The 14,235-nt window shown below is 39.8% G+C and overlaps 1 protein-coding gene and 1 long non-coding RNA gene across 3 annotated transcripts in view; one reads left to right on the top strand and one right to left on the bottom strand.

The window, feature by feature from the left end:
* The window catches only part of LOC309666529, a 218,886-nt gene extending 212,124 nt beyond the window's left edge, over positions 1 to 6,762 (bottom strand). Inside the window, exon 1 of the long non-coding RNA XR_014267133.1 lies at positions 6,505 to 6,762. This is a non-coding gene — a long non-coding RNA (uncharacterized lncRNA). The remainder of the gene's footprint in view (positions 1 to 6,504) is intronic.
* Positions 1 to 14,235, top strand: part of RGL1 (ral guanine nucleotide dissociation stimulator like 1) — a 281,027-nt gene that overhangs the window by 108,508 nt on the left and 158,284 nt on the right. The gene's annotated exons all lie outside the window — the stretch shown is intronic.

Raw genomic sequence — 14,235 nt, 5'->3', positions numbered from 1 at the left:
GTGCCATCTAAGTTCAAGATTGCCCCCATGTTCTGGAAGACCTCACACTCCGGGATCCTTTTTATGTTTTTAAATTACTACGGGATTTGAACTGGTAGACGCAGCTGCCTGACTCCAATGAGACTGCCACCACCAAGTTTCCTATGGGTGATCTTTCCAGGAAGAAGACAACCCCAACTAAACAGCACTGTGTTGAGATATACAGATAATTCCAGGGAGTGGCCAGATAGGGGGGCTTTCGAACCACTCAGCTCCTCCCTCTCCCCCCCGTGTGTGAGGGGGGACGACACTTGAGTCAGCAGTGTGCGCCTCAAGGCCCTCTTCCTGAAAAGGAGTAGGCAGGCTGGGCTCTAAACCTTGTGTTATCCTAGCTGCTGACTCAGTTGCTCAGGTGACCATTTGAGTGGGAAAAGGCCAAGCCCTTTTAGGAAGATAAAATTGTTATGTAGAGAGCTTTCTCCTGTAAAACTCTCTTAGACATTTGCAACCAATTTAGCCTGTTCTGTTTGGCTCCCAGTCCTAGAATGCACCGTGACTTCACCGTATCAGACATGAACATTTCTTTGCATTTTGCTACAGGGAGTAAAGGAAACTCCAGGTGAATTTAGGAAGGAAGGGAGGGAGGGAGGGGAGGAAGGAAGGAAGGGAGGAAAGAAGGAAGGAAGGAAGAAAGGAAGGAACGAAGGAAGAAAGGAAGGAAGGAAGGAAGGAAGGAAGAAAAAGACCAGTTTCTTGAGGGCCTGGAAATCATTCCTTCATGGGGCTTGCATTCATGTGGGTCTTAGGCCTCCAATAAAAAGTTTGCAAAGCAGTCCTGTTTCAGCTCATTGTTTTCCAAAATGTGTTCGTTGTAAACCTCAGGGTCTCTCTTTTTTTTTTTTATAAATTTTTTTAAAAAATTAATTTATTTATTTAATTTTATTTATTTTTGGCTGTGTTGGGTCTTCGTTTCTGTGTGAGGGCTTTCTCTAGTTGCGGCAAGTGGGAGCCACTCTTCATCGCGGTGCGTGGGCCTCTCACTATCGCGGCCTCTCTTGTTGCGGAGCACAGCCTCCAGATGCGCAGGCCCAGTAGTTGTGGCTCACGGACCTAGTTGCTCCATGGCATGTGGGATCTTCCCAGACCAGGGCTCGAACCCGTGTCCCCTGCATTAGGAGGCAGATTCTCAACCACTGCACCACCAGGGAAGCCCAGGGTCTCTTTTTATTCCCTTGGAAACTCCATGGCGTCAGGACAAGCTTGGCATGAGGCAATAAACAGGCAAATGATGGGAGGAGAGGAGCTTACACACTGAAATAGTGCCCAGGAAAGGGAAAGAAGTGTCTTCTGTCCTTTAGGCTTATCTCTCCTTCGAGGGGACAAATATGAGAAAGAAATGACATTATTTAAATTTGCCCTTGGATTACAAATGTTGGGTATTTGGGAGAGATTCAATTCCTTCCCACAGCAGTGAGTAGCTAGTTCAAAGGTCCACCCTCTTTCAGGGGCCCAGAAGAGGAAATAGTTGAAAACTTTCACTATAAACTCTTCCCTTATGACCTGGCATCTGAGAAATTTACCTGCTTTACTCGATAAAAAAACCTGGGTCTAGGAATCTGAGGAAACTTTATAAAAAAAAATTTTTTTTTTTTTTTGGCTGCCCTGTGCAGCTTGTGGGATCTTAGTTCCCCGAACAGGGATTGAACCCAGATCCTCAGCAGTGAGAGCACGGAGTTCTAACCACTGGACCGCTAGGGAACTCCCCAGGAAACTTTATAGATGGAGGACATTTCAGAAAGGTAGAGATTTAGGGGTGGTCACTGGTAGGAAAGGGTTAGCATTCTTTAAAAAATTGCACTCTGATATCAGGATATTGGTAGCCCCAGTGCATTTGCACATCATGCTGTCATCTCTGTTTAGGGTACCCTTCCTTCCACTTTGCCTAGCTAATTCCTATTCACCCTTCAGACCCTGGCAATTTCCCCTGATCTCCACAGACTGTGTTGTACGCCCTTGTCATTTTTTTCTTAACTTTTTTTTAAAGTACCCTGTGTTTCCTTTATGTACATTTATCACATTATATGGCAATCACTTATTTTATATTCTTTTCCGGTATACTATGAGCTCCTAACTTGAGGAACTGTGTCTGCTTTCTTCAAAGTTACATCGCTACCTGTTGAGACATTTGTTGAATGAATGAATGAATGAATGAACGCATGAACAAAGGAACGGACAGATAAACAACTATCTCATGTGTCAATGCTTACTCTGAGAACGCCCAAGTGACAGAATTTCTAGGGGTTAGTGGTGTTCTCTCTGACGTCATAAAAGGACAGACCCGAGGCCCAGAACCATATGATTTATTCTGTGGCTTGTACTTGCCAATAATAGGAACCATTAGAATTTTACTGGATTTCCGAGAAATCAACACCATTTGTGTATAGAAAAAAATACAGTAACAATAAAAGCATGTACCCTGATGAAAAGGGTCCTCAGTAAGCAAAATAACCTCTCCACCCACTCTTGTTTACCCTTATGGTCAAACCATGCTTACAAACTAACTTGTTGCCTCAGAACATTCATTTTAAGTAGGATGGATGCAATACAAGGACAAATCTGAATTGTTTCAAAGTAAAAGTGCTGATCAAGGAAGCTAAGAATGGCAAAAAAGACTTGAAACACTGTGATGGAAGAGTCATGCTCTTATCAATCAAGGTAGGAGGAGAAGTTATCTTTAAGGAATCATGGAGGGTGGTCGATATGGGAAAGCAAGAAAGAGCCAGGATTTTAAATGGGAGTCCAGAAGTATTATAACTTACTAAGCGAAGTCCAAACTGCTGACAGCACTGTCACAAAGAAAGTGAGTAATTCCCAAACACTCAGGACTTACTGGAAGAAATACAGCGAGCCCTTTGATACAAAGTATACATACAGGGACAGGCAGTTTCTCTGGGGGCAGGGAAAAAGGTGTCATCCATTATCTGAAGGGAGACAGGGACCACAAGAAAGAAGGTGCAGGGGCTTAACCGTACCCTGCGTGAACTATAGGGCCACACACATGCCGACCGTTAAACAACCGTAAGAATTTGAACTGAGAGCCTAGAAGATATACTGAGAAAGCCAAATTATTTATCCCTAGGTTTCATATGTTTAACTGTTAAGACAAAAATATAGGACAATGTAGAAATCATAAGTGACAGCCAAGTTTTAAATATGACTTAAATATCTAGTCACCTTGTAAAGTCTTTTCATACAACAACTACAACATTATAGTCCTTGTAGGACCAGGATAAACTTTCAGGGGCCATCTAATGTGAATGGAGCTTGTCATTTTTCATCCTTAACCAGTGTGAAGTGGGGGTAGGGGGAAGTCTATTCAGCTTTTTAATGCTATTTTCTCATTGCCTTGATGGTTGCATGTTTCTTTTGCCCTGGAGAAACTTCCACGGCATTATGTCACCACTTAATTTATTCACAGCTAAATTATTCAAAATGCTTGTGAATGCAGTGCCCTGATTAACTTAATTTTCTGCACATTTATGAGATAACAGCACACACCCTTAGTAGGCACTTAATTGACTTTTTTTAATGAATAGATGAATAACATATGTGAAAGTACATTCTCTGGCTCAAAAAGTGCAAGTGCCTTCCAGATAAGGATAGGATTTGAGGATCTAGACAATAAGGGGCAAAGCCCCATGGATTTGGATTTAGTTAGAATTTGGTTTGAACATGGTAGTAACGTTTACTGGGTATATTCTCTGAGTCAGTAGTTAATCGTCTAAATCTTAGTGTCTTCATCCATAACGTGTGGATAATAATATTCTGTTAGGATGGTTGAATATGGAATATATATAAACCTAGGACAATGAGTAACATGTAGCTAGTGCTTAATAATATTGTTTCCATTTTTTTTCTCTCTAGTTAAATCAGGACTGATCACAAAATCATTCGAGTTTTGGCCCTTTGAAAATAGTCTTGACTAGACTGGAAGTACTATGCAAAACTGTTAACGTTTGTCAATTCCAGATGGTGGTAATATGAACACGATTATCCATTTGTATTTCTCTATCTTTTATAATTCTAAAAATTAAACATGTCAAAACAAAAGGGTTGAGGGAGGGAGATGCAAGAGGGAAGAGATATGGGAACATATGTATATGTATAACTGATTCACTTTGTTATAAAGCAGAAACTAACACACCACTGTAAAGCAATTATACTCCAATAAAGATGTTAAAAAAAAAACAGAAAAAAACCCAAAAGGGTTAAATAAAATGGCTGCTGTCATTAAATAAAGAAAACATCTAAAATAAATTAATCCCTACCTTAGTAAATATAGAATAGTGAAATTGAGTCATTTACTCAATAAATATTTGTTGAGTACCTACTGTGAATAGGACTGATATAACCCCTGCCTCAGGGAGCTTACAGTCCAATGAGCGATACAGATTTTTTTTTTTTTTTAAAGCACCATACATGTGATCACGGCAATTAAAAGGAAATACAGTTTTAAGGGAGCATATGTGAGGTATATTTTTACCTAAATTTGGGAGGTTTGGAAAAGCTAAGAGTAATTAATAATGTATAGGAGTTTGTGATATATAATATGAGACATGGAGAATGACTAGGGTGAACTACACCAAGGGATGAGGTGGGGAAGGAAGTCCTTTGCATGTGCAGAGGGAAAAACATGTGCAAAGGCATAGAGGTTAGAGGGGATGGAGGAATAGAGAGTAGTTCAATATGGACGGAAGATAGGGTTTAAGGCAGGAGGTGTTGGGGGACATGGGGCTTGAAAGGAGGGCAGGGGTCAGATCATGAAGGGCAATGAAAGCGTTGTGACTCTGGGGGAGAGTTTGTCCTCCAAACGTCAAGACCCCTGTCTGCCACTGTTGGGGGGTGGGTCTCCATTTTTGTACCAGTGTTGTTGGTGGTTAGGAACTGATAATTCAGTGCTTAAAGACTAATGGAATGCCGTGTTTTCTGGGGAGCCTGAAATTATGTTGCTATTTTTAGTGGACAGAAAACTTTACTCCAGGTGAATAAAGTGAGTATAGAAGTTCTGTCTCCTACATATTTCCAACCTAAGAACTTTCATAGATGGCTTGAAGCTGTCCTGAAATGGTGTCCTGTACACCATTTCTGCCTTCCATCAACAGGAGATTGTTAGCAGTGACTTGTTTAATATCCTCCTGGACTTACAGTGAAACAGACTTGAATGTAGCCTTTGGGAACCTGATCTGTAAGTAGATGAGCTTTGTAATAAAAAGTTAGTTTTATCATATTTTTCTTAGACTGCTGATGTCCTCTTGCGTCAGATGGATCATGTTTGTGTCCCTGATCTTGAGGTTAGCCAGAGTTTTTGAAACTAATAAATAATTTTACAATCTGGAAGATTTTTCTTTGAATGAAAAGAATGGCATTTGTCTATTATACTATGGAGCTAGGAAAAATGGAGTTTGAAGAATCTGGAACAGAGTCACACTGGGACAGAGACAAAGAAGGATGATTACATTCTAATGATAGTCATTCACATTATCTGATCATGTTCAGACACAGGACCATTACACATGGTTTCATAATGGAAAATAAATGGGCCAGACAATTCAGTATACACAAACCAGCTAGTGACCTTGCCAGTGACTCCTCAGGAGGGAGTTGATAGGAAAACTGATGATCTGAGATTGTGATTTGCCCAAAGTTGCAGAATAACGTCATTATACTCTAATTCCCAACTCCATGCACTTGGTATTTCACAACTGTTTAAGGGTCTCAAAGGCTCTAAGCTTTGCAAACTCTTGTTACATGGTAAAGTTCCTGGATGCTCTCATCTGGGAGTATACTTTTTATTGTCACTTGAGTTCTTCATAATGAAGTCTTTCCTTCCTTCACTCCCTGCCCTGACCTGCATCTTCCTTTCATTGAGAAAATTGGCCTTAAATTTGGGGGTGGGATGTTTGAGGGGGCAGATCATCTAATAGTTCGTTGTACCTGTCCAAGAAAATCTTTAAGCTACACCTCTGGGTAGCATTTTTCTTTCCTCCAGTTGTGTTATTTTTCTTATTTAATGTGATCAGTAGTTCAAAGCAGGACCTATTTATTCTTGGCTCAGTTTCCACCCCACTGGTTATGACTTTTAGATGTATATGTGGAATCTTGTTCTCAGAGGAAGATCTAAGGAGGCTCTGTTATAAGTGTGGGTTAACCGCCATAAGGCACAGCTGGTGCAAATCAGCATGATGCAGCAATAGCTTAGGGTTATTGGCAGAGCCTGTGTTTAGAATTATATAGTAGAGAAGAAAAGAGGCACTGTACTATAGGATAGAGAAGAAGGGAAAAGCTAGGGAGGGAGAAGGGGGGGTATCAAAGATAAATAGGAGAGGGAAGACATTAAAAGAGTAGCAGTCTTCCTAGTGACCTCATAGATAAGTAGTGAGGGGGAAACTATACACTGTGTACAGTTCTACTGAGTAAAATGATGTTCATATACCATCCTCCATGGTTTGCAGGGATTGGGGGCACCTTATTTTTTATTTTTTTTTAAACATCTTTATTGGAGTATAATTGCTTTACAATGGTGTGTTAGTTTCTGCTTTATAACAAAGTGAATCAGTTATACATATACATATGTTCCCATATCTCTTCCCTCTTGCATCTCCCTCCCTCCCACCCTCCCTATCCCACCCCTCTAGGTGGTCACAAAGCACCGAGCTGATCTCCCTGTGCTATGCGGCTGCTTCCCACTAGCTATCTATTTTACGTTTGGTAGCGTATATATGTCCATGCCACTCTCTCACTTTGTCACATCTTACCCTTCCCCCTCCCCATATCCTCAAGACCATTCTCCAGTAGGTCTGTGTCTTTATTCCCGTCTTGCCAATAGGTTCTTCATGACTTTTTTTTTTCCCCTTAGATTCCATATATATGTGTTAGCATACTGTATTTGTTTTCCTCTTTCTGACTTACTTCACTCTGTATGACAGACTCTAACTCCATCCACCTCATTACAAATAACTCCATTTCGTTTCTTTATATGGCTGAGTAATATTCCATTGTATACATGTGCCACGTCTTCTTTATCCATTCATCCGATGATGGACATTTAGGTTGCTTCCATGTTCTGGCTATTGTACATAGAGCTGCAATGAACATTTTGGTACATGACTCTTTTTGAATTATGGTTTCCTCAGGGTATATGCCCAGTAGTGGGATTGCTGGGTCATATGGTAATTCTATTTTTAGTTTTTTAAGGAACCTCCATACTGTGCTCCATAGTGGCTGTATCAATTTACATTCCCACCAACAGTGCAATAGGGTTCCCTTTTCTCCACACCCTCTCCAGCATTTATTGTTTCTAGATTTTTTGCTGATGGCCATTCTGACCGGTGTGAGATTATATCTCATTGTAGTTTTGATTTGCATTTCTCTAATGATTAATGATGTTGAGCATTCTTTCATGTGTTTGTTGGCAATCTGTATATCTTCTTTGGAGAAATGTCTATTTAGGTCTTCTGCCCATTTTTGGATTGGGTTGTTTGTTTTTTTGTTATTGAGCTGCATGAGCTGCTTGTAAATTTTGGAGATTAATCCTTTGTCAGTTACTTCATTTGCAAATATTTTCTCCCATTCTGAGGGTTGTTTTTTGGTCTTGTTTATGGTTTCCTTTGCTGTGCAAAAGCTTTTAAGTTTCATTAGGTCCCATTTGTTTATTTGTGTTTTTATTTCCATTTCTCTAGGAGCTGGGTCAAAAAGGATCTTGCTGTGATTTATGTCATAGAGTGTTCTGCCTACGTTTTCCTCTAAGAGTTTGATAGTGTCTGGCCTTACATTTAGGTCTTTAATCCATTTTGAGTTTATTTTTGTGTATGGTGTTAGGGAGTGTTCTAATTTCATACTTTTACATGTAGCTGTCCACTTTTCCCAGCACCACTTATTGAAGAGACTGTCTTTTCTCCACTGTATAAGCTTGCCTCCTATATCAAAGATAAGGTGACCATATGTACGTGGGTTTATCTCTGGGCTTTCTATCCAGTTCCATTGACCTATGTTTCTCTTTTTGTGCCAGTACCATACTGTCTTGATTACTGTAGCTTTGTAGTATAGTCTGAAGTCAGGGAGCCTGATTTCTCCAGCTCCATTTTTCATTCTCAAGATTGCTTTGGCTATTCGGGGTCTTTTGTGTTTCCATACAAATTGTGAAATTTTTTGTTCTAGTTCTGTGAAAAATGCCAGTGGTATTGTGATAGGGATTGCATTGAATCTGTAGATTGCTTTGGGTAATAGAGTCATTTTCACAATGTTGATTCTTCCAATCCAAGAACATGGTATATCTCTCCATCTATTTGTATCATCTTTAATTTCTTTCATCAGTGTCTTATAATTTTCTGCATACAGGTGTCTTGTCACCTTGGGTAGGTTTATTCCTAGATATTTTATTCTTTTTGTTTCGGTGGTAAATGGGAGTGTTTTCTTAATTTCACTTTCAGATTTTTCGTCATTAGTGTATAGGAATGCAAGAGATTTCTGTGCATTAATTTTGTATCCTGGTACTTTACCAAATTCATTGATTAGCTCTAGTAGTTTTCTGGTAGCATCTTTAGGATTCTCTGTGTATAGTATCATGTCATCCGTAAACAGTGACAGCTTTACTTCTTCTTTTCCGATTTGGATTCCTTTTATTTCTTTTTCTTCTCTGATTGCTGTGGCTAAAACTTCCAAAACTATGTTGAATAATAGTGGTGAGAGTGGGCAACCTTGTCTTGTTCCTGATCTTAGTGGAAATGGTTTCAGTTTTTCACCATTGAGGACGATGTTGGCTGTGGGTTTGTCATATATGGCCTTTATTATGTTGAGGAAAGTTCCCTTTATGCCTACTTTCTGCAGGGCTTTTATCATAAATGGGTGTTGAATTTTGTCAAAAGCTTTCTCTGCATCTATTGAGATGATCATATGGTTTTTCTCCTTCAATTTGTTCATATGGTGTATCACGTTGATTGATTTGCGTATATTGAAGAATCCTTGCATTCCTGGAATAAACCCCACTTGATCATGGTGTATGGTCCTTTTAATGTGCTGTTGGATTCTGTTTGCTAGTATTTTGCTGAGGATTTTTGCATCTATGTTCATCAATGATATTGGCCTGTAGTTTTCTTTCTTTGTGACATCTTTGTCTGGTTTTGGTATCAGGGTGATGGTGGCCTCGTAGAATGAGTTTGGGAGTGTTCCTCCCTCTGCAATATTTTGGAAGAGTTTGAGAAAGATAGGTGTTAGCTCTTCTCTAAATGTTTGATAGAATTCACCTGTGAAGCCATCTGGTCCTGGGCTTTTGTTTGTTGGAAGGTTTTTAATCACAGTTTCAATTTCAGTGCTTGTGATTGGTCTGTTCATATTTTCTATTTCTTCCTGGTTCAGTCTCGGCAGTTTGTGCATTTCTAAGAATCTGTCCATTTCTTCCAGGTTGTCCATTTTATTGGCATAGAGTTGCTTGTAGTAATCTCTCATGATCGTTTGTATTTCTGCAGTGTCAGTAGTTACTTCTCCTTTTTCATTTCTAATTCTATTGATTTGAGTCTTCTCCCTTTTCCTCTTGATGAGTCTGGCTAATGGTTTATCAGTTTTGTTTATCTTCTCAAAGAACCAGCTTTTAGTTTTATTGATCTTTGCTATTGTCTCCTTCATTTCTTTTTCATTTTTTCCTGATCTGATGTTTATGATTTCTTTCCTTCTGCTAGCTTTGGGGTTTTTTTGTTCTTCTTTCTCTAATTGCTTTAGGTGCAAGGTTAGGTTGTTTATTCGAGATGTTTCCTGTTTCTTGAGGTAGGCTTGTATTGCTATAAACTTCCCTCTTAGCACTGCTTTTGCTGCATCCCATAGGTTTTGGGTCATCGTGTCTCCATTGTCATTTGTTTCTAGGTATTTTTTGATTTCCCCTTTGATTTCTTCAGTGATCACTTCGTTATTAAGTAGTGTATTGTGTAGCCTCCATGTGTTTGTATTTTTTACAGATCTTTTCCTGTAATTGATATCTAGTCTCATAGCGTTGTGGTCAGAAAAGATACTTGATACGATTTCAATTTTCTTAAATTTACCAAGGCTTGATTTGTGACCCAAGATATGATCTATCCTGGAGAATGTTCCATGAGCACTTGAGAAAAATGTGTATTCTGTTGTTTTTGGGTGGAATGTCCTATAAATATCAATTAAGTCCATCTTGTTTAATGTATCATTTAAAGCTTGTGTTTCCTTATTTATTTTCATTTTGGATGATCTGTCCATTGGTGAAAGTGGGGTGTTAAAGTCCCCTACTATGATTGTGTTGCTGTCGATTTCCCCTTTTATGGCTGTTAGTATTTGCCTTATGTATTGAGGTGCTCCTATGTTGGGTGCATAAATATTTACAATTGTTATATCTTCTTCTTGAATCGATCCCTTGATCATTATATAGTGTCCTTCTTTGTCTCTTGTAATAGTCTTTATTTTAAAGTCTATTTTGTCTGATATGAGAATTGCTACTCCAGCTTTCTTTTGATTTCCATTTGCATGGAATATCTTTTTCCATCCCCTTACTTTCAGTCTGCATGTGTCCCTAGGTCTGAAGTGGGTCTCTTGTAGACAGCATATATACGGGTCTTGTTTTTTTATCCATTCAGCCAGTCTGTGTCTTTTGGTGGGAGCATTTAGTCAATTTACATTTAAGGTAATTATCGATATGTATGTTCCTATTCCCATTTTCTTAAATGTTTTGGGTTTGTTATTGTAGGTGTTTTCCTTCTCTTGTGTTTCTTGCCTAGAGAAATTCCTTTAGCGTTTGTTGTAAAGCCGGTTTGGTGGTGCTGAACTCTCTCAGCTTTTGCTTGTCTGTAAAGATTTTAATTTCTCCATCACATCTGAATGAGATCCTTGCTGGGTAGAGTGATCTTGGTTGTAGGTTTTTCTCCTTCATCACTTTAAATATGTCCTGCCACTCCCTTCTGGCTTGCAGAGTTTCTGCTGAAAGATCAGCTGTTAACCTTATGGGGATTCCCTTGTGAGTTATTTGTTGTTTTTCCCTTGCTGCTTTTAATATGTTTTCTTTATATTTAATTTTTGATAGTTTGATTAGTATGTGTCTTGGTGTGTTTCTTTTTGGATTTACCCTGTATGGGACTCTCTGTGCTTCCAGGACTTGATTAACTATTTCCTTTCCCATATTAGGGAAGTTTTCAACTATAATGTCTTCAAATATTTTCTCAGTCCCTTTCTTTTTCTCTTCTTCTTCTGGGACCCCTATAATTCGAATGTTGGTGCGTTTAATGTTGTCCCAGAGGTCTCTGAGACTGTCCTCAGTTCTTTTCATTCTTTTTTCTTTATTCTGCTCTGCAGTAGTTATTTCCACTATTTTATCTTCCAGGTCACTTATCCATTCTTCTGCCTCCGTTATTCTGCTATTGATCCCGTCTAGAGTATTTTTAATTTCATTTATTGTGTTTTTCATCATTGCTTGGTTCCTCTTTAGTTCTTCTAGGTCCTTGTTAAATGTTTCTTGCATTTTGTCTATTCTATTTCCAAGATTTTGGATCATCTTTACTATCATTATTCTGAATTATTTTTCAGGTAGACTGCCTATTTCCTCTTCATTTGTTAGGTCTGGTGTGTTTTTACCTTGCTCCTTCATCTGCTGTGTGTTTTTCTGTCTTCTCTTTTTGCTTAACTTACTGTGTTTGGGGTCTCCTTTTCGCAGCCTGCAGTTTCGTAATTCCTGTTGTTTTTGGTATCTGTCCCCAGTGGCTAAGGTTGGTTCAGTGGGTTGTGTAGGCTTCCTGGTGGAGGGGACTAGTGCCTGTGTTCTGGTGGATGAGGCTGGATCTTGTCTTTCTGGTGGGCAGGTCCACGTCTGGTGGTGTGTTTTGGGGTGTCTGTGAACTTACTGTGATTTTAGGCAGCCTCTCTGCTAATGGATGGGGCTGTGTTCCTGTCTTGCTAGTTGTTTGGCAGAGGGTGTCCAGCACTATAGCTTGCTGGTCGTTGAGTGAAGCTGGGTCTTGGTGTTGAGATGGAGATCTCTGGGAGACTTTCGTCGTTTGGTATTAGGTGGAGCTGGGAGGTCTCTTGTGGACCAGTGTCCTGAAGTTGGCTCTCCCTCCTCAGAGGCACAGCCCTGATGCCTGGCTGGAGCACCAAGAGTCTTTCATCCACACGGCTTATTTTAACCTTACAGCACCTCTGTAGGCTATGTTTTGCTGTCTTCACTTGGAGGCTGAGAGCAGTTCATCTATTTGCCACCAACCAATATAGAGCTTTCAGAAACACTGAGTTCATTCCAGGGTTCAAACATCCTCTACATACATGGACCTTCACAGACATTAGCAGTTGCTTATGCTCACCTTCCACATTATCACTGCTAGTGTTGGAGGGTCTCCTGCAGAGATGGGGGGTGGCTGTGGCTCACTGTGGGGACAAGGAAACTGGCAGCAGAAGTTCCAGGAAGTACTCCTTGGCGTGAGCCCTCCCAGAGTCTGCCAGTAGCCCCACCAAAGAGCCCAGATAGGGGGCACCTTATTTTAAACTATGTTTCTGTCCTTTATCAGGGTAAACAGGGGAATATGGGATAGCTCGGTAGCTGATGGAGAACTGGGCGAGGCTCTTGAAAGAAGCTGGGAAGCATAGAAATTCTAGGATGAAAAAAGGTCTGGATTCCATATCCCAGATTCTCTGTCCTCAGCCTGATTTGATGTATGTCATCCATGGTTCAGCCACAAGCCTTAGGTTTTAGATCAAGATTTACATGGTCAGCATAAGTCTCTCTGAGGAGGGTGACATACTTTCTCAGATCACTACCAACCTCCACAGAATTAGCTGTATCTTTCCTTGAGGGCTGGCTTCAGGCTCCTCTGAAGGCAAGTGAACAGTGGTAAATGAAGGAGTTTCTGAAAGAGAAGGTCCTATTCCAGCCCCTTACCTCCACCCCTGGCAGAATTGTACACTTGGCACTCTTGGATCTGGGAGCCTCTGTAGACTCTTTTCTCAGTCTTTCAAGGGACACCTGTAGGTGGCTGGAAGGAAAACAGAGAAAGCAAGACTCCCTCCTCCCCCAGAGGACAGACTCATACCAGTAAGGGAGCAGTGTAGCTGCCCGTTTTCTGGGATCAGGGATTAAAAATGGTGATTCTTATTTGTAGTATTGCAAACTTTTATTATCTTGAGGTCAGAGAGTTTACAGTTGCAGATGCACTCAGATTTCAAAGCATGTAAGAGGCCCTCAACATTAATTCTGGGTCAAAGTGAGTGTGTGAGATAATCCCCAAGGTTAATATAGGTCTTTATATGTGCTTCAGATACTGGTGCATGTGGTATTTCAGATATTGATTATGTTTGTGGATTGTGTTGGGAACTTCAGAAACAAGGAGCTAGATAGAAGTGTGAGAAAAGACCGTTTGGAAATTTGTTTCTTTTTATGAATGGTGGAAAAGTGTAAGTATTGGGTTCTGTGGACCAATTGAAAAAAAGAAGGTATTTTATGCTTAGTATATGGGTGAAGAACATATTTGTGAGGAAAGAACTAGGGCAATTCGAAGAACTATCAATTTATAAAAGAAAAAAAATCAGTATGTAATTAGCATGAAAAATGCTCAGATCAAACAGTGACCAAAATGTTCATTTAGTTTACTTTTTATATAAAATACTTAATGAGATATAAAGGGCATAGAATTTTATAAAACTCATCTTGATTTCAGTTTCCTCCCTAAGGGAATACCTGTAAACAAGTAGAACGTTCTTTATATACTAAACAAAGTAACTTTCTCTAAAGAATTATTTTAATGGAAAAATGGGTTCATGGTATGATAGCCTTCTTCTTAAAACAAAAGTGAGCTGTTATGAATATGTAGCTATTTTCTGCCTGATGACCAATCTCGCAGTTGTGTAGATCTTTGAGATCTGCTTGGTGTTATTATTGCCCATCTCTTTGGAACAAAGATCAGGTGATGTAATTTTAATATTTTTAATATGCTGTGTGTCATTTTTCCAGGAGCATGAACGCATGAGCACGAGCATGATCTTGAACTCATACATCTATTTTACTTTGGACCAGTCCCCCTTGTCATCAAGGGCATCCATTTTTGAAACAGCTGTTTGGGTTGAGGCATACAGGATGTGGCCATGAAACAGATCAAAGCTAATTGGCCCTCAGGGTAAATAAGCTCATGACCTTGGCCTTATTAGCCCTGTGCTGTAACTAGCTGAAGTAACCTGGCCTGGGGGAAAGTCCACTTCCCT

This window comes from Balaenoptera physalus (genome assembly GCF_965194825.1).
Source record: "Balaenoptera physalus genome assembly, chromosome: 1".
NCBI classification, from domain to species: Eukaryota; Metazoa; Chordata; class Mammalia; order Artiodactyla; family Balaenopteridae; genus Balaenoptera; species Balaenoptera physalus.
This window is presented reverse-complemented; position numbering and strand designations above follow the sequence as displayed.